This window comes from Nomascus leucogenys, chromosome 22a (genome assembly GCF_006542625.1).
Source record: "Nomascus leucogenys isolate Asia chromosome 22a, Asia_NLE_v1, whole genome shotgun sequence".
Taxonomy (NCBI): domain Eukaryota; kingdom Metazoa; phylum Chordata; class Mammalia; order Primates; family Hylobatidae; genus Nomascus; species Nomascus leucogenys.
This window is the reverse complement of record NC_044402.1, coordinates 60766122-60791466: the sequence shown is the minus strand read 5'-3', so window position 1 is coordinate 60791466 and position 25345 is coordinate 60766122. Positions and strand designations below refer to the sequence as shown.

The 25345-nt window shown below is 37.4% G+C and overlaps 1 pseudogene; it reads right to left on the bottom strand.

The window, feature by feature from the left end:
• LOC100583863 overlaps positions 1–15019 on the bottom strand; it is an 89509-nt pseudogene extending 74490 nt beyond the window's left edge.
• Between the last annotated feature and the right edge of the window lie 10326 nt (positions 15020–25345).

The window sequence follows — 25345 nt, the reverse complement described above, 5'->3', positions numbered from 1 at the left end:
TTAGATTCATAGTTTGTGAAGATTTTTATAAACTGTTTGCTGATTATTTCTTTTGCTCTTTTTTTTCTGTTTACTCTGCTGATTATTTCTTTTTCTGTGTAGAAGATTTTCAGTTTAATTAAGTCCCATTTATTTACCTTTGCTTTTGTCGCATTTGCTTTTGGGTTCTTGGTCATGAAGTCTTTGCCTAAGTGAACGTCTAGAAGGGTTTTTCCAATGTTATCTTCTAGAATTCTTATGGTTTCAGGTCTTAGATTTAAGTCTTTGACCCATGTTGAGTTGATTTTCATATAAGGTGAGAGATGATGATCCAGCTTCATTCTTCTACATGTGGCTTGCCAATTATCCCAGTACCATTTGTTAAAAAGAGTGTCCTTTCCCCACTTTATGTTTTTTGTTTTTGTTTGCTTTGTTGAAGTTCAGTGTACTATAAGTATATTGCTTTATTTCTGGGTTCTCTATTCTGTTTCATTGGTCTATGTGCCTATTTTTATACCAGTACCATGCTATTTTAGTGACTGTAGCCTTACAGTGTAGTTTAAAGTCAGGATGTGTTGCCAGACTTGTTCTTTTTGCTTAGTCTTGCTTTGGCTATGTGGGCTCTTTTTCGGTTCCATATGAATTTTAGGATTGTTTTTTCTAAACAATTTTTCTGTGAAGAATGGTGGTGGTTTTTGATTGGAATTGCATTGAATTTATAGATTGCTTTTGACAGCATGGTCATTTTCACAATATTGATTCTTGCTATCCCAGTCAGTGTTGTATCTAAGTCTTGTAAAGCATCTTTCCATAGGTCTTCAGAAGTCTGTTGGTAGATTTAAGTGTCCATACTCATTGCACACCTTTGCTGCCTTTAACGCTGCTGTGTTATAATATATATTGGTTTTCATTCATGTTTCCTAGTTCATAACAGATATAGCCCTTGTTACAGTCTTTTATTATAATGTTGAGTGTGTTGGGTCTCAGGGGCAGGCCTCGAGACACAGAATCTTCTGTTTTCCTCTCACCTGCTCCAAGGCCAGGACTCTAATCTTCCCCCACCTTTCTGATTGTGAGTCTTAAGACCCTTCGGAGAGGGTCCCATCCTGTACACTTAGGGAAGGAATGCTGACATCATGAAGCTTCATAAGAACCCAGGAGACTGGGTTCAGAGAGCTTCGGCATATCTGAATGTGTGGAGGTCCCTGGAGGGTGACGCCCCTAGGGAGGGCATGAAAGCCCCATGCCCCTTTCCCTATCCCTTTAAAATATCCTCCTTAATAAACCAGTAAACATCAGAAAGTGTTCCCCTGAGTTTTGTGAGCCCCTCTACCAAATTAATTGGACTCACAGGATTGTGGGAACCCCAACTTGAAGCCAGTTGGTCAGAAGTTCTGGAGGCCCAGACTTGTGACTGGGGGAAAGAAAGGGGTTCTCTTGTGAGGCTGAGCTCAACCTGTGGGATCTGACACTATTTCCCACTAGGTAGTATTGGAACTGAATTGAAGAACACCCAGCTTTTGTCTGCTGTGTGGTGTGTAGGGGACAACCTCCCATACCTTTAGTCACAGAAGTCTTCTAGGTTGATAATTGTTGTGATGGTGTGAGAGCAAAAGAAAAACACGGTGGGAGAGAATTTTTTCCCTACACAACTACTGATTCTCAAATTCTCATAAAATAAAATCAGAAATAAATTACAATCATGGATAAATCTAATGCTCATTTCTTTTAAAATATGCCATAGAGTCCTAGCATACACAATGCCACATATCATACTTGTATCTGAACATGCAGCTTGACTGCAGATCCAGTGTAAATATCCTCCTAAGCTCAGGTGTTGTATGACTCCAATTTCTTGCTTCATTGCCTTAAACCAGATATGTCCCAAAGCCTCAACTAGTAGGTCACAAATGTATATGGTAAAAATTTATGGTGTATCTTTATCTCAAATATGGAATGATGGAAAACTTTATGAATAAGATAATTAGATACTTGAGGTTTAGCGAAGTTGATTGAAAAGATTTTAAAGATGTTGAGCTTTAGCCACATACTTCCAGGAGGAGTTGAAATTGCCCCATCCAGTTTTTCAAGTTCAGTGTCTCTTCTTCTTCATATTATACACATAATTTAAAAGGCAATTATTGCCAAATTTAACTTTAATGTCATTTTTCTTTTGTGTGGCAACATTAGTCGTATTCCAGATTCTTATTTTTATACTTTCCTTCTGGACTTTCACATCATTCCTCTGTTCTCACATTCCTTCCTAATGATCTTTCATAGGTGTCCTTTAAAAGTCCGAGCTCATCGGTCCCATGGGATTGTCCTATTTGTCTTTTTTATATGTACCCCAGTGTTTCTCTCAGATTCTTTTTTTCTTAACTGAATTAATTTTTCTTTTTTCTTTGAAGAGTTTCTTAATCTCGAATTACTTTCCATTTTGGTGTCTCAGGTCATGAGTTCAGATGTACTTTCTCAAGTTTTTTTCTTTTTTAAAAAAATTTTGTCTAAAGTCAGGCACAGAGTGAGAATTAGAGTAACATTGTGCTATTTCTGTATAAAGTAAATAGAAACTGGCTGTTTCAAAGAAAGGAGCAAGATGAAGCCAGAATAAATGTTGTCATTGCTTAATTGCCATATGCAATATTTTCTTGATTGGTTAGCACTGGGTTTTTATAGAAAATGGTGTTTTCTCCGATTTTTAATTCTATTTGTGAAATATATTAACAGATGAAAGCAGCAACAGAATGACCTCCGATATGGAAAAATATCAGGGATTCTGCATTCCTGGGAGAGTAAGAAGTTTGAATTATTTAAGGTTTTAGGTATAATAAGCAGATTATATATACTTAGCGATTTTTGACAGCTGACTCAGGTCAAAAGGTTACACAAGGAAGTTCTGGAATATTAAAGCTTGAAGGATTTCTAGAGTTCATGTAAGAACAAAATCTTCTGTAGACAGGAAAAACTAAGAGACCATTTGCAAAAATGCCAGATTAATTCCAGGTGTCAGTTTATTATAACTAGGTAGTTTGTGCCTTTCAATCAAACTGTATACTTTATTTTTACAAAAAAGGCGATTGTTATGAAATATATAATTTATGCAATTGAGTGACTTCCAGCTTACCAAAATACAGGTTGATCAAGCAAAGCTAGGTTTATTCCTACCACCATCAGGGCAACACCATTGTGACAGCCTTAAAACTTTCTCCAAAGGGGTGTAGTGGTCAAGAAGGATATTTATAGGGTGTAAGGGCCTGAGCTAGAAATTTAAAGCCCAGTTTAAAAGCAAGAGCTGATCGGGATTTGGCAGATTTTATCACATAACATCTTGGACTTCTGAGCACAATAAGGGAAGAGTCTTCAAACAGTAGAAGCTGTTAGTCTTGATAAGTTAGCTTTTTTTTGGTTAGTTCACAAACATATTCTTAGTGCAAATACTCCTTGAAGTAAGTAGCTAAATTATTTTTGCTTAATTCCAGTGTGTTTTAGCATAGAAATGGTAAAGTATACCCTGTCCCAATATAATTTAACACAGAGACCAAATTCTATTTATTTTAGTTCTCACTACATTCTTTTTTTTTTTTTTTCTTTTTTCTTTTTTGAGACAGAGTCTCGCTCTGTCACCCAGGCTGGAGTGCAGTGGCGCGATCTCGGCTCACTGCAAGCTCCGCCTCCCGGGTTCACGCCATTCTCCTGCCTCAGCCTCCGAGTAGCTGGGACTACAGGCGCCCGCCACCACGCCCGGCTCATTTTTTGTATTTTTAGTAGAGACAGGGTTTCACCGTGGTCTCGATCTCCTGACCTCGTGATCCGCCCACCTTGGCCTCCCAAAGTGCTGGGATTACAGGCGTGAGCCACCGCGCGGGGCCACAGGTGAGGATTTTTAAAGGCAGGGAGGCAGAGGAGGCTACAGGAAAAGTTATAAATCAATACATGGAAGGCATACATTGGTTTGACCTGAAAAGGCCAGACATCTGAGAGAGAGCAGAAGGATTAGTCACAGATGGATTCGAAGATTTTCTGAATTCCTATTGGTTAAAGATATAAAATGTTGCCTAGAATTTGGGATCAGCAGAAAAGAATGTGAGCTCAGGCGGGTGGGCATAACCTCCTGTAGGCCCCTCAGGAGGAAATTACAAATAACCAGTGGTCAGAGTTCAGTGCTCAGTTTCCTCTTATCTGAGGTCTACGTGTCAGCGAATCTTCTGTGTGGTGGGATCTGGGTTTCTGAAGAACACGTTGGGGACTATACGTTAAGATGTTATCTTCAGTTTCTACAAGGAGCTGAAAATGTTCTGATTCTAACTTCCCTGGCTATTGTTTTGGGATACTATTTCCTTCTTGTTTATTCAGTTGTTCGTTTACTTCTCAGAGCTAGCCAGGTGCCTGATATTTCCTTAGAAGGAGCTCAAAATGTTTTATTTCCAGGAGATACTTCAGCTCCAGTAATATATGCTATCACTGGCATTCTTTCTTCTAAAAATTATTTTCTGTAATGATAATGATAAATTACAGGTGGGTGCCTTCTATAATTTATTTTTTAGTAAGCATTACAGAGTTAATATTAATCTAAATATTCCTAAGCAACTATCATTTTGCCTTTTTATAACTAATATTCATCCACTTCTAACATTTTTATGAGCATCTGAAATGATATTTCAGTTTTTCTTCTTTTAGAATCTGATGTATTTCCCCACTCTTGAAGATCAACTACATAAAAATAAATAATAAATGAAATCTCCAGACTTTCAGAAACAATACATAAACTATGGTCAAATGCTTTCTTTTTGTGTTATTACATATAATCGGCACCTAAAAAATCTGTTGAATTAAAGCTAAGTGACTCGGTTTAATGTCTGCAGTTCTCCATAAACTAGCTTTTCACATCCTTTTCTTTGTCATATGATCTACAATAACAAGGCTTAACTTGCTGCATATAGAAACTATTTTCTGCTCATAAATGTTATCCAGGTTGGAACATGTTACACTCTTGTTGGAGGGTATAGTTTTTCAAATCTACAAAGCACTGAAATTTAATTCTGTGAATGAGGGTTGCTAAGGGCCCATTCAGTTCAAATTAATTAGTAAGCATCTAGCATATCTTCTGGGAGGGGAGCTTAAGGCAATTTAGAAGCTGTCTGCCAGAGAACTTGCTGGTTGGGAAAAGACAATTACAGAATTTTCATTCAGACTAGAGGCTTCATGCTGCTGCATAATTTTTGTCTCCTGTTTTGCCAAGAGGAGGGGGAAGAAACGTGGATGTCAGGAGGAATACAACAGGGATGCTTGGTGTTGAGCAATCTAATTTAGAATGCTAAAAAAGACAACTTAATGCCTACTCTCTGATTAGGATGGAATTGATCAGCTCTCTCCCTAGAGAGAAAAAAATGAAAGAAAGCTACCTTTAAAAAGTTGGGAAGAGCTTCTGGAGTTTTGGGAAAAGGCAGGCATGGAAAACATTAAGAGATAAGAATGAGTTTTATTATAAAAGGTGTTACCTTTAAATATAAAAAGAAGAATATTGTTAAAAATAAATGAGTGAAACAGAAGCATTCCAAGGTATAAATATTTTTACAAAATATATTTAACTTCTAAATTAATTGTTTAAAAAATTAGTAATTGTGTTTGTTTATAAATGTCTACGTATTGTAATGAAAAAGAAAGCTAGCTTTGTTAAAGGCAAAAGAGTGATTTACTAAAGCTTTTCACACCTTATGTGGCAGGCCAGGTCTCACTAATACAGGCCTCCATTACAACTGTCCCAGCACTGACTGAGTTACCAGGTCATACGTTAAAAGCTGATTGAGCCAGTGCCCTTATACAAAGGCTAGAATGTAACAAAGAGCCCACAAAGAGTTTTGCCTAGGCTTTTCCTGGGCCTTGAAGCATGACAAGATAACAAAGAAATTCTTAACAGAATCCTTTAAGAATTAAACAAGTTTTATTGGGGGTCTGAAGAAACTTCCCAGGCCTGCACAAACAAGTTTATTGGGGCCTAAAGGAACTCTCAAAACCTTTATGATTTAGTAGGAGAGATGATAAAGGTAATCATCCCAGCACCAAGACCCATTTAGATTAAGTAAGCTTACTGAGGCTCCAAAGGAAGTTTTTCCAGACTCAGACCTCAGTTGTAGGTTAAAAGAAGTTAATCACTTATGTCTTTAGATGAATGCACACTTACACATAGACATATAACTTAGAAGGTATATAAGCTCTGGAGAAGTTTGTAATATTGAGTTGGTCTGGCAATAATTTCTAGGCCTTCTCCCATAACCAGTTGCAGAAAATAAAACTTTCTTCATCTACATCTTGTTATTGGGCTGCAAGAAATAGCAGCCCAACCCTCAGTTTGGTCTGGGAACACTTGGACATTCATTGGTATCTCACTTTTCTATGAATCCCCCACAATGCCTGTTATAGAGCTTTGCACTTAGTAGAAGCTCAGTACACATTCTTTCTTATGTATGTACATGTGTATGCATGTAAACTTTACATACAATAAAATATATAGATTTAAAACACACAATTCTATGTAACCAACACTCTAATCAAGAGATAGAACAATTTCATTACCAAGTTATTTCCTTCCTGTCCCTTTCTTGACAGTCTTCACTACTCATAGGCAACACCACTGTTCTGAATTCTATGGTCATAGGTTAATTTTGCCTGCTTTTGTATGTCATCCAAATGGAGTATAGTATGTTTGGCTTTTTTTGTTCAGCAGGTTTTTATATATATCCATGTTATGGCTTTTATTAGTTCATTGCTTCTTTTATTGCTGAATAATGTTCTGTTGAGTAAACGGACCACAATTTGTTTTTCTATTCTCTGTTAGTGGAACTCACTTCATCAGGTTGTTTCTAATTTGGGACTATTTTTAATAAAGTTCCTATAAATATTCTTGTATTATTCTTTTTATGAATGCATACTTTCACTTCCCTTGGGTAAATACCTACAATTGTAATTGCTAAGTAGTAGGATAGATGTATGTTTATAAAAAAACTTTGAAGAGTTTGGTACTATTTTACATTCCCACTACCAGTGCATGAGAATTCCAGTTTTCCCATATCCTTGCCAATGTTTTATGTTGTTAGCTTTTAAAATTTTGTTTCTTCTAGGGGCTATGAAATGATATCTCATTGTGGTTTCAATTGGAATACCTATGATGACCAAAGCTATTGAACATCTTTTCGTGTGCTTAGTGGCCATTTAGAAAACTTTGTTTTGTGAAGTGTCTTTTTAAATCCTTTGCTTCTTTTGAATTAGGTTGTTTGTCTTCTTATTACTGACTTGAAAACATCCTTTATATGCAGGAAACAAGTCTTTCATCAAATATGTGTACTTAGAATATGTTTTTCCAATCTTTAGCCATTCTTTTTTTTATTTTCTTAACACTGGTTTTTGATAAGCAGAGATGTTTACTTTTGATGAAGTCTAACATTATTTTTCTTGTAGTTCTTCCTTATTTTAATTTTTTTAGAGACAGGCTCTCATTCCATCACCCATGCTGGGGTGATATGGCACAATCATAGCTTACTGCAGCCTCAAACTCCTTAAATCAAGCATCCTCCCACCTCAGCCTCCCAAGTACCTGGGCCTACAGGTGCAAGCCACCACACTCAGCTAATTTTTTTATTTTTTGTAAAAGTAGAGGTCTCTCTTTGTTGTCCAGGCTGGTCTGGAATTCTGGGCCTTAAGCAATTCTCCCTCCTTGACCTAAATACAGGAATTACAGGTGTGAGCCACCATGCCTGGCCTATAGTTCTTTTTGTATTCTAAGAAAACTTCACCCAACCCATAGTCACATAGTTATTGTCCTATGCTTTGTTTTAAAAGAATTATAGCTTCCACTTTTGTCTTTACATTTATGCTTCATACTGAATCAAATTGTGGATTGTATGAGTTAGAGCTATCTACTTGTTCTAGAACCATTTGTTGAAGAGATTAATTTATCCTCTGAATTTGGGCCAGTACCTTTGTTGAAAATCAATTGACCATCATTATTTTTTCTCTTCCATTAATCTATATCTCCATTATTTTGCCAACATCATGCTGTTTTAGTTACTATTGCTTTTCAATAAGGCTTAAAATCAGAGAATGTGAGTCTTCCAACTCTATTTCTCTTTCATTAAAAGTCTTTGTTAGCCTTTTCTAAAGTTTATTTTCTCTGCTGAGATAGCTCATCTCTTTATTATGTCCATTTTTTAAAGTCCTGAATATGTCTATAATAGCATTTTGAAAAATACATGTCTGCTAATTCTAATATCTGAGTCATTTCACAGTATCTCTTTATTGACAACTCTTTTCTGTAATCCTGGGTCATCTTTTCCTGGTTCTTTGCATGTCCAGTAATTTTTATTGTAGGCTAAATATTGTGGCTGATTCATTGAAGGGAATCTAGATTGTATTGCTTTTCTTTAGTGTTAAATTTTGCTCTGGCAGGCAGTTAAATCACTAGAAAATAATTTTGATTCTCTTAGTTGGGATTTACTTGTTGTTGGGGTAAGTTTGTTTCAGTTCTTCCTAGTCCTTGGGTATTGTCATTGTTTCAGTAGGTGATTCTTACTCAAGGTATGGTCTTTCCATGTATTCCAGTGGAATTCCCATGGTGCTCAGTAAGGTCTGTCTACCCGAGCTGGGTCAGAACTCTAACGTCTCCTCATCCTACAAGTCTTCTGGTATTTTTTTTTTTAGCTCCCAGACCCACTGCAACCACACTATGCTACATATTGTAAACCCTTGTCCTGAATGTGTGCAATTCGGTCCTCAGCCAAGGACCTACAGGGAATCACGTGCAGACTTCTAGGGTACCCTGTGTGGATTCTTCCTCCTTGATTTATACTCCTACCAATTCTATAGTAGCCTCTTCCCCAGTCCTGATTTCTGATCTGTTCTTCTCATCATGAAGTGCTCCATTCACTGTTTGAGCCCCACCTCCCATTTGGGCTGTTTGGGAAATTGATCCCAGATGAAAGCTTGAGTGAATGTGGGCTTATCTCTTTTAATTCCTTTCTCTCAGAAAGTTCTGAACTGCCCATATTCAATGCCTGAAAACAGTTGCCTCATATGCATGGTCCAGTTTTATCATTTTTAACACTGAAAGAACAAGTCTTTTACCAGTTGCTACATCCTGGAGAGATGAAGTCAATAAACGTTTTAACCATTTTAAGGGAATCAATGCTGTGACTGTAAATGGAAACGCCAGAGGAATGCAACCAAACTTCTATGAGCGTCCATTGTAAGCACATTTTGTAAAATAGCTCAGTGTCCGCTGGACTTGTATTACTACAAAACAATATTCAGTTTCCTTAAAAATACTTCATTTACCTAAAAACTAAATTTATAATTAAAATTCACCTTTACCTCAAAGACTTAAAACTCAGTTTATCTTTTCCACAAAGGTTCTCAATACTAATCACTTATGTTGCATTATTTTTATTTTTTTCTTCCTTAGATGTCAAATACTTGCTTTTTATCTCTTTGTTTTGTATGTAGGTTGCTCCAATGTTTCCTCGGTTTACAAGTTCCATTAGATAAATTCATTTTGTGTAGCCTGCACTTCATTCAAGAGGAGGCCTTGTTTAGAATATTTGTGAAAAGGGCAGCTCTAACTCTTCTTCCATGCCTATGATCAATGCAATACTTTTTAATGCTTCCTTAGTCTAGAAGCAAATAGAATCACTTCCCTGTTCTTAACTAATACTGACACTTGGAAAATTCATCATATGTTTTAATCTGTAGATCTCACCTTTCTATAGGGCTGAAGACAGATTTTTAAATATCTACTGAGTGACTTTAACTGGATGTTCTGCTGGCACTAACTCAAAAGTCCAAAACCGAAATTTCCTCTTTCTACTCTCCAAGATTTCCTTTCTTCCTATGATTTCTATTACATCCCCCTGGAAATCCAAATTAGAAACCACAGAATGTTTTTTTTTTTCTCATCTTCTCACTTACTCCTCACTTGCAATATGATTTATTCATTGTATTTTGGAATTTTTTTTATCCATTCTCTTTTCATTCCTATTGCCATAGTCCCATTTGAGGCCTTATCACTACTTCTAGCAGGATCATAGCAATAATTTCCTGAATAAATTTGTACCTCCCTCCTTCATATACTGCCAGGCTATGTTTGTAAAGTAGATTTATAATATCATCTTCTTACACAAAAATTTTTGCTAGCTCACTGTCACTTGTGGGAAAAAGACCAAGTTTCTGATAATAGCATTTTCACTTTTAACATTTCACTCATACCTCTTTTTCAGGCTCAGTTTCCACTCTGTTTGTTTTTCCTCTCTATCTGGGATGGCATGTTCTTGGTATGCCTATTATCAGTTCTAAGTTTTGCTACCCAGGACAGGTATTACCCATCACAGTGCACATTGCTGTATTCTGGGAGTCCACTGTCAATGAATTAATTTGCTGCTTCTCCTCTTACTATAAATTGCTAACCAGGCCCTTCCAACCCATTCCTCAACTCTGATTAAACTGATCAACTTAATAAAACAAATGCTCTGAAATCTTTGCTATAGTACTTCTACTTCTGCTGTTTTCTTATACCAGAAAAGTCTTCTTTCAATGTGTTCTTCATCCAAAACCCTCATAGTATTTTTTAATGTAACTTTTTTATGTTTTCACTGTTTTCTTCTAAAAAATATTTATTACATTAATTAGGCTTCATCTGTATGCCAGGTAATATGCTAAATGCATCATGCATTTTTATTATTTCATGACATTCTCAAAAGAATACAAGGTACTTAATATGGTGTGGCTCTGTGTCCCTACCCAAATCTTGTCTTGAATTGTAATCTTCAAGTGTCAGAGGAGGGGCCTGGTGGGAGGTGTTTGGGTCATGGGGGTGGACTTCCCCCTTGCTGTTCTCATGATCGTGAGTTCTCAGGAGATCAGATGGTTTAAAAGTGGCACTTTCCCCTTCACTGTCTCTCTCTCATCTGCTTCTCTGTGGTAAGACATGCTCGCTTCCCTTTCCACCATGATTATACATTTCCTGAGGCTTCCCTAGCCATGTAGAATTGTGAGTCAATTAATCCCTTTTTCTTCATAAATTACCCAGTCTCAGGTAGTTCTTCATAGCAGTGTGATAATGAACTAATACAGTACTCTTTATTGTTTTTTATATCATATTTTATTTAGTTAGGTAAATGTCCTATATTTACTCCTAGATTAGAGATTCTTCCAGAGCAGGATTCAGGTCAAGTTTATTTTTTTCCCTCCCATATAACTGTGCCTTGCAATATACAACTTGCTGAACTAAATTTGTCTTCCTCTTTTTCTTGCTACCTTATTGCTTTGTGTCTCTTCCCCTGTAATTTTTTTCCTCTATTTCTAGTGCATTTACTGTTTGGAGGTTTTTTGGGTAATTTTAACTAAAGTTTCCTGGGGTTTCACCAGTCTGTGAATACAACCTGTGAAACAAGTTGATAATCACTTTTCACCAGCTGTTATCATCATTGAGTTGATGTCACAAATTTCTATGTATACCCAAGGTGACTCATTAGTTTTTGAATAGTCCTCTTATGTTCTTTGTTATTCTCTGAAGTTTTTTAGGGGCATCTTCCCACTAATGATGCTCCCAGAACCCATTATTTCCTGGCTCTACTCAAACTATATACCTAAAGTACACATCCTATCCCTCAATGTACTGAAACTAACTGGTATTCTGAGAAGATGAGTGGAGAATATACTTATAATACCTGTTGTGACCTACCTTGTCACTTTTGACATCAAAGTAGAACTGCTTTTACTTTTGAGAAAGTGTCCTGTTAACACAATTACTCTACCTTCTGCTTATTACTTCTCCATAGGGTATTATTTATAGACTTTCGTGTTTGCCTTTTGCAGCCTCCATTCCACAATTTTCTCCCAATAACCCCAGTTTTTAGATGAGCATCAATTATTCAAAAAATTTTCAATATCTTCTGTGTGGGGCTCCATACCTCTGCTACCTGCTTGGGCACCTGACTCAAGCCAAAGCCAGTCTAAACTATCCAACATTATTGTAGTCACACTATCCATTTCACATGTTAAAATGTGACCTAAGGCAGTCTAACTGGAATAAACCTTTACATTTCCACGGGGGCTACTAGGAAAGAGGCTTGCCATTTCCAGTGGATTTAAAACTACAAAGATGGAGTTTCTGCCGCCATTTTGGCACCACAATGAAAGTTTTTGTTTAAGAGAAGAAGCCCAAAATGAAGTGAAGCCAAGAAATGAAGAGAGAGAGAGAAAGAGAATACTAGAAACGGATGATATCATGTTAACACCTTTGTATAGCTGAATCTAAAACTGGACTTTTCTGTAATGCTGGACAATAAATACCTTTTTGTCCAAGCCAGTTTGGTCTGAATTTCTCTTACTTGTAGCAAAGAAGGCTAACTGAAATGGATTTAGGCATGAATCCACCAGGCCATTCTCTTAATATGGAAATCATTGCAACCACATGGTACGAATTGACAATGCCATATTCTTATTAATACCGTTTCAGACCATCCGACCATCTGCTCTGAGAAACAGACCATTTTCTCTGAGATGGGTGCTTAACTTAAATCAGACAATTATAAACCTTTTTCCAGGATACAAAATTGGGGCCAGAGATAATGAGGCAAAGTCACCTCTAGTAGCAATGTTTTCAGCCATGTGGCACAAGCACGTCTGATTGAATAAAACCTAGAAGGAGAAGAGAAGCAAAGTCTAGAAACATGTGGACTTTTCAATAAATTCCTTTTCCGCAAGCCAGCTTGAGAACAGATTAAGACAAACAACAAGAAAGTGATTAAGCAAGAATTAAATCCAAGTCTGTTGGATCCCAAGGCATATTACATCATTACTTTAATACAGTGATACTTCCTTATGTTTGCTTAATGCCTGCTATGGTGCTTGGTAAAGTGAATCATTTTTGTTAGATTTGTATGCTACACTTACATTTGGTAAACTGTTTCCAAAAGGATTTATCTAAAACTGTGTAGGAATCCCTGGAACAAATGTCACTTGGTTATATTTTCTATTACCCACTTTACTGGAGAAGCGCCCTGGCTATAAGGATGGCATTTGTGTCTGTTTCCTATTGGGAATACCCTTTGGGGCCATATTGCACTCCCTGTACTATAAGCTGAGATCCTGCTCTCAGGTAAAATTTCATATATTGGACAGCATCAAGTGATTCTATATTGAGAAGTAAATGCATGATAATGAAAAGGAAAAAAGCTTAGAATGGGAAGAGTCTACCTGCTCTTTTGCAGAAAGGCCACAACTTTTAATAGAGCAATTTTTTAACAAATATTTTTTTCTCCTCCATAATTGAAAAAGTGTCTTTAGTCTGAACTTCCAACACCAGCAGACTCTGAGTGATATGTATCATTTTTATGACCATAACTAGGTCCAGTGATAAGGTATAATATAATTTCTGTAATTTATTTCTTTTTCTACTTCAGCCTATAATGATCTGGAGAAGAAAATTAAGAAGTTGTATTTACATTAAACTTCTAGTCTTACACGCTCTATTTAAGTTCCCTAGAGAAAGAAAAAAAAGTTCCTGAAAATGAGTGATTAATGCATCCAAGAAAGGCGTATTGAGGGGTCAGCTCACAAACAGGCATTTTTATAGAGAGGGTCTGAAATAAATTTTTAGAACCTACTTCTGTCTCAATTTAATCGTTATGGAGTGGGTAAGTAGTATACTTTGTCCAAGAGGTTTAGACCTAGTTTTTCTTCATTTTTTGTAGCAACTTATAAAAATATCTGAAGAGGAACTGAGTTAAATTTTTAAAATTCTGTATCTCCTGCCATTCTGATTAGTAATCTTCACCCATTCTTACCTAAGGGGCAGGGGTGTCTCTAAGGAAATCTTACTTCTGTTTTTCTCCATAAGAAGACTAGCAATCAGAGGGAAGGGTCTCTTGGGAAAGCAGGTTAAAGTGGAAAAGCTGATGAGAATCCTCAAGATGGAGTTTCTTTCTCAGTGAGCTTCTCAAACGTAAATATGTTTCGGTTGATAATTTGGAATAAGTGTTTAACGGAGCAAAAATTATCAGGGAGGAACATTCTCTAATGAATTTCAATAGATAATACACAGATTTTTCTATTCTATTTTTTTCTGCCATATCAACTTTCAGTAGGCCTGATGCAAGAGAGAGAACATGAACAACAAAAAAATGCTAACTTAATTTCACAGAGAACCAGGATATATATATATATATATATGTAGTTTTAGGAGAATGTTCTCATTTCTCATTTTTTAGCAATCAATGTTAGCTACTTATTTAGCATCCACTTTTTTTTGACTCTTGAGATATCTCTATTAGAATAACTGAAATGAAATTATAAGGAAGTAGAAGAGCCTTTGAATGTGTTGCAGAAGCTGTCTTTATCATCATATTTTTAACAGGGAATTGAAAAATAAAGATGTGAGGATCATCTTTTATGTTCTGCAATCTGAATATCTGAATCTGAAAGCAATTAATTTTTACCTAATTGCAGTTAATTCTAGTCTAGATTGTGAAAATAAGTTTTCAAACAAATTCCTTACAATAGTCTATGTTGCAGCATACTGGCTCAATCCTAACCTCTACTATTACAATTTAATACGAAAATACGGACTTGGCAGAAAAATTAAGATAGCATCAAAAAACGGGCATAGAACTCTTCTTTCACAATGCCCATGTCCCACTGCCCCCACTCCCACTGACTGGATTCAAGCTCTGTTTCTCTCTGGAAATGCAAGGTTAGTATAAATATCTAAGGGCACACATTTGATTCCTTCTCTTTCACAGCTCCCTGTGAGAATGCTCAGCTGAACTTTATCACAACAGTGCAAGACACAAAGGAACTCAGGGCTTCTCTGGAGCCAGAGCAGGTGAGGGGTGGGGAGCCCATCCAACTCCTCACTGCCTGCCTATTCTCCTTGTCTGGAGCTTGGTCATGAACCTTCACTGCCACCTGTTTACCTGTTGACAATCTCTTCTGTACCCCCAGAGTCCTTTAGGAATTTACAAGGACATAAGGACATGATGAAGTCACTCATATGTGTTAATAAGAATTCATATTGATTTCAGTCTAGAAAGAGATGTTAAATATAATAATCATAATAGCTAACCCTTGTGTTGCTATTACTATGGGTCAAGTAGTATCCTAGCACAAAATTATACATTTTAATAATGTGTGTGGGTTATAATTAATTATAGAGTATGACTAAGGCTGATATAGTTAGCATTTATTCTCTTTTGTGTGTGTTTCTGTGCTATGGAGTCCAGAACACTAAAATATATTTTCCATAGTCTGAAGCCATGGTTTTGGATAAAAGCTAGTTTCTACCAATTAGATGTATTCATATGAGATTTTGAAAGCAAAATAAAACTGAAGCTCTATTTTTGCTGCTGCTTCTACAGGCAAACCATGTTGTAGTGATATTGAAAGGTGACAGCGTGCTGGCAGTCCTCACAGCCCTCGCTCGCTCTTGTCGCCTCCTCTGCCTGGGCTCCCACTTCAGTGGCACTTGAGGAGTCCTTCAGCCCACCGCTGCACTGTGGGAGCCCTTTTCTGGGCTGGCCAAGGCCAGAGCCGGCTCCCTCAGCTTGCAGGGAGGTGTGGAGGGAGAGGCGCTAGCAGGAACCAGGGCTGCGTGCGACGCTTGCGGGCCAGCTGGAGTTCCGGGTGGGTGTGGGCTTGGTGGGCCCCGCACTCGGAGCAGCCGGCCAGCCCTGCCTGCTCCAGGCAATGAGGGACTTAGCACCTGGTCCAGCGGCTGCGGAGGGTGTACTGGGTCCCCCAGCAGTGCCAGCCCACAGGTGCTGCGCTGGATTTCTCACCGGACCTTAGCTGCCTTCCCACGGGGCAGAGTTCGGGACCTGCAGCCGGCTATGCCTGAGCCTCCCACCCCCTCCATGGGCTCCTGTGCGGCCGAGCCTCCCCGACCAGCGCCGCCCCCTGCTCCACGGCACCCAGTCCCATTGACCACCCAAGGGCTGAGGAGTGCGAGCGCACGGCACGGGACTGGCAGGCAGCTCCACCTGCAGCCCCGGTGCAGGATCCACTGGGTGAAGCCCGCTGGGCTCCTGAGTCTGGTGGAGATGTGGAGAACCTTTATGTCTAGCTCAGGGATTGTAAATACACCAATCAGCACCCTGTGTCTAGCTCAGGGTCTGTGAATGCACCAATCGACACTCTGTATCTAGCTGCTCTGGTGGGGCCTTGGAAAACCTTTATGTCTAGCTCAAGGATTGTAAATACACCAATCGGCACTCTGTATCTAGCTCAAGGTTTGTAAACACACCAATCAGCACCCTGTGTCTAGCTCAAGGTTTGTGAGTGCACCAATCGACACTCTGTATCTAGCTGCTCTGGTGGGGCCTTGGAGAACCTTTGTGTTGATACCCTGTATCTAACTGATCTGATAGGGACGTGGAGAACCTTTATGTCTAGCTCACGGATTGTAAATGTACCAATCAGGGCCCTGTCAAACCAGACCACTCGGCTCTACCAATCAGCAGGATGTGGGTGGGGCCAGATAAGAGAATAAAAGCAGGCTGCCCAAGCCAGCAGTGGCAACCCGCTCGGGTCCCCTTCCACACTGTGGAAGCTTTGTTCTTTCGCTCTTTGCAATAAATCTTGCTACTGCTCACTCTTTGGGTCTACACTGCTTGTATGAGCTGTAACACTCACTGCGAAGGTCTGCAGCTTCACTCCTGAGCCAGCGAGACCATGAACCCACCAGAAGGAAGAAGCTCCGAATACATCTGAACATCAGAAGGAATGAACAACTCCAGACGCGCCACCTTAAGAGCTGTAACACTCACCGCGAGGGTCCGCGGCTTCATTCTTGAAGTCAGTGAGACCAAGAACCCACCAATTCCGGACACAATATGGCTATTCATAATAGTTTTTCCTTTGATACCTGAATTGTTGTAACAACGGTATACCCTTGAATTCAATAATTATAGTGATAGCCTCCTGATTGCTACTTTTCTAGCTCTTCAAATGATAGGACCTGTTTCCTTGCACTAAATTCCTTTCTTCTTAAAAAAATTTAGTGTAATTTCTGTTTGAGTTGGAACTTGACTAATACCATATTAGATACCATGAATGTCGTCATGCAATAGACCTGTAGGAAAGGACATCTGTAACTGGTATCTAACCTGGTAGGATCTGAAGACAATGCTAATCGGCTTGCAGTTGGAAAATAAAATATTGGCCCACAGAATGCAAAGGCAAAAAAGTTACTTAAATTATTGTTAGTGATTGCCTGTAAAAACATTCCCATGGAAGGCAGGTTAAGTGAGGGTAAATATAGGAAGGACATAGTGTGAATGGGGATCACAGGTACTGTGGAGTGGGTAGATTCTCACAACACTGGCAAAATAAAAAAAATTATTTAAAGAGGATGAAAAGAAAAGCCACAGACTGGGAGAAAATATTTACAAAATTTATGTCTGATAAAGGACTGTCATCCAAAATATCCAAGAACATTTAAACTCCAAGAACATTAAACAATAAGGAATCAAAGAACCTGCTAAAGAATGGGCAAGAGATCTGAACAGACACCCATCTCACCAAAAAAAATATACCGATTGCATATAAGCATATCCAAAGATGCTGTATATCATATGTCATCAGAAAACTGCAAATTAATCAGCATAATATAACACTCTACACCTATTAGAATGGCGAAAATCTAGAACACTGACACCACCAAATGCTTGTGAGGATGTGGAGCCACAGGAACTCTCATTTGTTATTGGTGGGAATGCAAATGATACAACCACTTTGGAAGACAGTTTGGTAGTTTCTTACAAAGCTAAATATATCTTACCATATGATCCAGAAATCATGTTTCTTAGTATTTACACAAAGGAGTTGAAAACATACGTTCACACGAGAAACTCTGTATATATGTTAACAGCAGCTTTTTTCATAATTGCCAAAACTTGGAAGCAACCAAGATTTCCTTCTGTAGATGAGTGAATAAATAAACTGCTGTGTATCCAGACAATGAAAGAATATTCCATCCTAAAAAATTAAATGAATTGTGAAAGAAAATGGGAGAAACTTAAATGCCTATTATTAAGTTAAGAAGCCAATCTGAATACATACTATATAATTCCAGATGAATGTCATTTTAGAAAAGGCAAAACTATGGAGACAGTAAGATAAGCAGTTGCCAGGGGTTAGGGAGGAGGGAGTGATGAATAAGCAGAGAGTAGAAATTTTTTAGGGTAGTGAAACTATTCTGTATAATACCAACATGGTGGATACATGTTCTTATATATGAATATACGTCCCTAAGAGTGAACTCTAGTATAAACTATGACCTTTGAGTGATAATGATGTTCTGGTGTAGGTTTATCAGTTATAACAAATGTAACACTCTGGTTTAGGATGTCCATAGTGGGAAACCTATGCACCTGTGAGGATAGGGGAGCATAATGGAATTCTCTTTGCTTTCTGCTCAATTTTGCTGTGAACTTAAAACTTCTCTAAAAAATAGAGTATATTTAAAAAACAAAAATGAAAGAAAAATTCGTAACTCTTTGCATGATCAGAGGACTAGGGATTTTCTATCGATGGTCTAAAGAATCTCACAGCTAATATTTCTGAAAATGAGACAGAGTCAGATACAATGGATTAATGAAACAATGTAAATTGAATTAATAGGCTCACTGTATCTTTTATGTGAATTTTTGGATATCTAGTGCGAAGGATAGAAATACTAAGAAATTGAATTTGAGTATTTTGATAAATAAGTCTGAGCACTGTGAACCAAAATGTTCTATTGAGTCCTCCTTGATAGCAAGAGTGTTTTTTTTTTTCTTGTTGTCTTGGTGTGCTAGTCTGACCTGCATGAAGACTCTTCAGTGACATCAACTAATATATTTTCTTGAGGAGACATGAACTTTCCTCATGCCCATGTCTTACCACTCATTGCCTCCAACATGCTCCTCTACCTCCTACTTGGCCCTGAAGGCCAAATACAAGGTATGACCCAAAATAATTACAAAATTTTTCTAAATTATGCCTGTAGAAACTTGAGAAATGTGAGAATCGATTCTAAGAGTTCCAGAACTAGGAAAAAGGAACATAGGTTTCAATTAAGTTGAGTTTAATATGGGAGCACATGCCAGAGAGATTATGGATTTGCTGTACTAGCCCAAGTGGGTGAGAGTGTCTCCATATGCTTTTTGGTTGACTAAAGTCTGCATTCAGTGGTGACCTGCACTAAATACAGCTCAAGTACGGCAAGCCCCAATAGGAGAATTATAGCGCAAGACACAGGGTCATGAAAAAAAAGCCATGACCTCCTTTACAGATGATTATCCCGTTTTGAGAAACAGTTCCTGGCTTGACATTGGTTCCTGATAGAAGCCAACTGCCTGACCATGAGACATCAAGTGATCACATGACTAAACGGGACCACTATCCGAGTCACAAAGTTAGGTAGCAGCAGCAGCATTCCATTTGAAAGTGAAAATTCAATTAAAAAATGGTCAAATTCAAGAAATCATACAATACCAACCAATAACAATGAAACAAGCAGTACCAACAATAACAAATTAGAGAATTTAAAAATAAAAAATAGATACATAATAGAAAAAAATAATTACAAAAGCAAATAATTTTAAAAAGAAAAAGAATAACAATCATAACAATCAAATGCCTAGGAATAAAGATAACAAGAAATGAGCTGGGCTGATATTTTAAAAAATCAATTTATTTGGAAAAGCTTAGTGTTCAAAGACATTAGTTTTAAAGAAAAAATATACAGGCAAATACTAAGGTAAGCACTGAGTAAGCTATCAATTTTTGTCAAATTCAGCTATAATTTTACTAGAATACTAATGTGAATACAGAAGAAAGAATGAGAGAGATAGCAGAGAGAGTCATAAAAGGAGGGAATTAATGTTTCAGGATGAGAGGCTTCAACACCTTAATATGTACATTGTTACCAAAGGTAAACTAAATTAATTTCTCCAAAAATGGCAGTAGATATGAGTTCCTTTTTCATCATTCTTTCTCTATTTTTTGTAATTTTTGTCTGTCTTCTTTTGAGGTAAGGGATTTGACAAAGCGGTCATTTAGGTGAAGACATTCGTTGAGTAACCAAGTTACTTGTGAGAAAGATATCAATAAATATTATAAGGTGCTAGCAAGTAAGTCACTGTGGTATATTGACATAGAAATAGAAACACATTAGCAAACAAAATGTAAAGTCCAGAAACAGGTCCAATATAGATATGAGAATTTAATATTAGATATATCTGACATTACCAATAAGTGGAATAAAAATGGATTACTGAATAAATGGTTTGAGGATATTTGACTATCCACTGGGAAAAAAAAGTATCTTTTGCAAATACAGGAGAGAAAAAATGAATTTCGGACAAATTAAAAATTTAGAGAAAAAGTAGAACTGTAAATGTCATGTACTTGAACTGCAAATGTTCAAGGATATGTTTATAATCGTAGGTTAGAAATAGCCTTTTTTTTCTGACTTCAAGGTGCACATTTTTTTTAAATGCTGTATTTGGTTCATATTTTTAAATTATATTTTTCAGAAGACATGAACGAAGTTGAAAAATCAATGAAGAAGTGAAAATATGTATATTTATTTTAAGTGTTACAAAATGTGACTCTCCTTAGAATATGAAGAGTCCGTACAAATTATTAAATGACAAATAGCCCAAAAGTAAAACAAAGAATTTAACTTTGAGAAGATGTTTGTCCTTTTTTTTTGTACAAATGATAACAGAAGTAAATATAAATATCAAATTAAACAGATGAAGGGTTGCTATTAACTATGGGAATGTAAATCAAAATAAGAAAATATGACTTTGGATAAAATTGAAAATCTTTTTCATGCCTCATATTATTAAAGGTGATGGGAAACAGACACACTCATACAGTTGGGTTGGGGGTACAAATTGGCTAAAAATTACAGAAGGACAATTTTGATAAGTGTAACAAAGGTAAAATGTGACTAATCAATTATAGATCTAGGAATTTCTTAAAGGGATACTAATAGAATATGCTCAAGATGTTCAGGACTATTCATCATAACACTGATAGCAATAGTTAAAAATTTTAAATATTCATCTATGAAGAATTAAAAATGTACAATACATCCTTAATATAAACTAGTCTTTAGCTGTGAAAAAATAAGATATAGCTGTTCCTTATATACACAAATGGAGACATGTATACAATAAAGGCAAGAAAATATGGTGCAGTATAGTAAATATGTATACACATAGGTAAATTCATACACATAGGTGTCATAAATATTTTATATATATAAAATTCTCATATGATATATATTAGACTGGGAATAGTAATTTATATTACTGTTGGGATTTGAAGGGAACATGTTACTCTATTACTAATTTTTGTAAAAATCTGTTTTACATATATAACTGTAAAATTAAAACAAGTATTTTAGTTATTGGGAAATGAACCTCATTCCTAACTAATCCAGTACAGTTGAGAATAATATTAGCTAACATTTATTGATATCCAATTGTGAAGCGCTCTTGTCAAGTTTGTTTGTTTTTTGTTTTGCTTGTTTCTTTGTTTGTTTGTTTGAGACAGAGTCTCACTGTGTCGCCCAGGCTGAAGTTCAGTGGTGCGATCTCGGCTCACTGCCAGTTCCACCTCCTGAGGTTCACACCATTCTCCCACCTCGGCCTCCCCAGTAGCTGGGACTACAGGTGCCTGCCACCATGCCTGGCTAATTTTGTTTCTGTATTTTTAGTAGAGACGGGGTTTCACCGTGTTAGCCAGCATGGTCTCGATCTCCTGATCTCGTGATCCACCAGCCTCGGTCTCCCAAAGTGCTGGGATTACAGGCGTGAGCCACCACGCCCGGCCTCTTCTCAAGTTTTTTACATGCCTAATCTCATTACTCCTAACAATAGCACTGGGAGTAAACTCCCCAGATTTCAGAGAAGAAAAATGAGTCGCACAATACTTTAAAAGTTTGCTTGATTGACTGGACACTGTGGTTCATGCCTGTAATCCCAGCACTTTGGGAGGCTGAGGCAGGTGTATCACGAGGTCAGGAGTTGGAGACCAGCCTGGCCAACATGGTGAAACCCCGACTTTACTAAAAATACACACACACACACACACAAATTAGGCATGGTGGCGAGCGCCTGTAATCCCAGCTACTAGGGAGGCTGAGGCAGGAATGGCTTGAGATTGCAGTAAGCTGAGATCACGCCACTGCACTCTAGCCTGGGCAACAGAGCAAGACTCCATCTCAAAAAAAAAAAAAAAAAAAAAAGTTTGCTTGATCAAACAACTAGGAAGCTTGGGAGCCAGGATTCAAAACTAAACTGTTCAACCCAAGAGTTATTTTCTAAACATCTATCTTGTATTGAGGGTGAATAAAAAAATCATACTTTATTTATAAGATGGAGTTAAGAGGTGTCCTGTCCTCACCCCAAAGATGCATCTTCTTTATTTAGATGATGGCACAACCTTTGTTAGAAAATATGCAGGAAACCAGTGCCTACATAGTCACATAGACTGACATACGCCAGGCATGGTGGCTCACGCCTGTAATCCTAACACTTTGGGAGGCCGAGGTGGGAGGATTGCTTGAGGCCATGAGTTAGAGACCAGCCTGGGTAACATAGCAAGATCCCATCTCTACAAAAATAAAAAATAAAATTAGTGGAACGTGATAGTGCGTGCCTGTAATCCCAGCTACTCGAGAAACTGAGACAGAAGGATTGCTTGAGCCCAGGAGTTTGACGTTACAGTGAGCTGTGATTGTACCACTGCATTCCAGCCTGGGCAGCAGAGCAAGATTCTGATCTCTCAAAATAATTAAAATTAAAACGAACTGACATATTTAATTGTAGTGTAAGCTAGATTCTCCCTATAGTTCTCATCTATTGATCTAAGTTCTAATGTCTAAAACAACAATGAATCGAAAATAAATATACTCCTTTTATATGATAGTCTTTCAATCTCTGGATGAATAGATAAATAGATTTCTTCTTTGTCTTAACTTCATGCTAAATAAACATATCTTTATTTCTAATATAATATTGTTTCAAAATTGTACAGCCTGGTATCCTTCCTGGATATGCCAGTTTGTCAAGTCAATAATCTGGAGGAAACAATTCCTTTCCTTTCACTACAGTCCTTAGGCTGAACAAAACGAGTGGAATGGCAAGTAGACAAAAAATAAATACAATCTCAGAGTCATATAAAAATACAGGTAGCCCTTTCCACTGCCAAAATGCACAGACACCAAAATTCACTGAAACGTAATCATTAAAGTAACATCTGACAGCATCGGTGCATGTGAAGATTTGCAATGGATGTTTTCTAGAGTAAAGAGAGACCAGTATTAAAGGAATTCATTTGTCTAAAAGCAAGCAAGCAAACAAATGGAAGGCACCTCCTGTATAGTGCGGGGTTAGTGGAATATACAGGAAATTAGAAGCAATAAAAAGCACAGTATATCCGTGATGCTAGAAAGTATTCTTGTAGAAATTACTCATGTATTCACTATACATTGATCATCTTCCATGTGCCATACACTATACCAATATCCCAAAGAGCTGATAATCCGGTGGGAGCAGATGGATGCATATAAGTAAACCAAAGTGCAATGAAAGGTGGGAATACAAGTATAGACAAAGTACTGTTGGAGCCCTGAGAAGGCACATGTACTTGCCCAAGAAGGTGGGGTTTGTTGGTAGAGAAATAAGAACCCATAATCAAGAATTATAATTATATTGAGGAAGAAGTTTAGAAGTCATTCCCAAGTTGGGAGCAATAGGGTGATGAAATGAAAATTGCAACTCGGGAAATATTTGTACGACTGGGTATAGGGATAAGCAGAAACAGGGAGACAGTTTGCGGCCTTTTGCAAAATAAACAAATGCTCACTAGAACTTAAACTAAAACTACATAAATGGAGAAAAGGTATAGAGTCAAACATCAGAGTTGGGAAAACAGAGTATATTTAAACCTAGTTAAATTATAATGTAGAATTTTAATCTAAATGTTTACTTAGGCAGCCAAATTACCAACTATATTGGTTTTCTTTTGCTGATGCAATAAATGACCAAGTATTTCATGGTTTAAAACAGCACAACTTTATTATCTTCTAAATCTGTAGATCAGAAATTTGACATGGATCTCATTGGGCTATGATCAAGGGGTCAGTAAGGCTATGTATTTTTCTGGAGGCTTGAGAGGAAAGTCCATTCCCTGTCTTTTCTAGCTTCTAGGGGTCACCCACTTTCTTTGGTGTATGGCCCCTTCCTCCAGCAACAACTGGTGGAGTCCTCATGCTGCCACCTTCTGATTCTTCCTCTTCTGCTTCCCTCTTCCACTTTTAAGGAATCCTGTGATTATATTGAGCTCACTTAGATAAACCAGGATAATTTTGCTGCTTTAATATCGACTGATTAGCAATCTCAATCTATCTACAACCTTAATTTTTCTTTGCCAAATAACCTAACATACAGAATAGGACTTGAATATCCCTGGGGGCTGTTGTTATACTTTCCATCCCAGCAAACCAATGAATCTTAATAGCTCTAATACAGACTAAATATGCAATGATAACATTTATTTAAAAACATGACTTGTTTTTGTCAAACTGAAATACAACGGTTACCCCTTATCCACAGGGAATACATTCCACAAGCCTCAGTGGATACCTGCAAACTGAGAATACTGAGCTGAATATATACTATGTGTTTTTCCTACTCATACATACCTATGCTTTAGGCACAGTGAAAGAATAGCGACAATAGTAGTAAAATAGAACAATCACAAAAATATGATAGCATCACTACTCTTGTGCTTTGGGGCCATTATTAAGTAAAATAAGTGTTATTTGAACACAAGCACTGAAATATCATTATTGTTGATCTAATGACTGAGAGGGCTACTAAGTTACTAGTGGAAAAGGAAAGTCTACAATGTGGATCTGCTGGACAGATAATTCATGTCCAGAGGAGAGTGCAGGATAGCCAAAATTTCATCATGCTACTCAGAGTAGCACAATTTAAAACTTGTGACTTGTTTATTTCTGTAATTTGCCATTTGAATTTTTTTTTTTTTGGACAGTGAGTGACTGAAACCATGGAAAGTGGAACCATGGTAAAGGGAGACAACTGTTTAGGAATACTTAAAATAATAGATCAGGCCGGGCATGGTGGCTCACACCTGTAATCCCAGCAATTTGAAGGCCAAGGCGGGTGGATCACTTGAGGTTAGGAGTTCGAGATCAGCATGGTCAACATGGTTAAACCTCGTCTCTACTAAAAATACAAAACTTAGTAGGGCATAATGGCACATGCTTGTAATCCCAGCTATTTGGGAGGCTTAGACA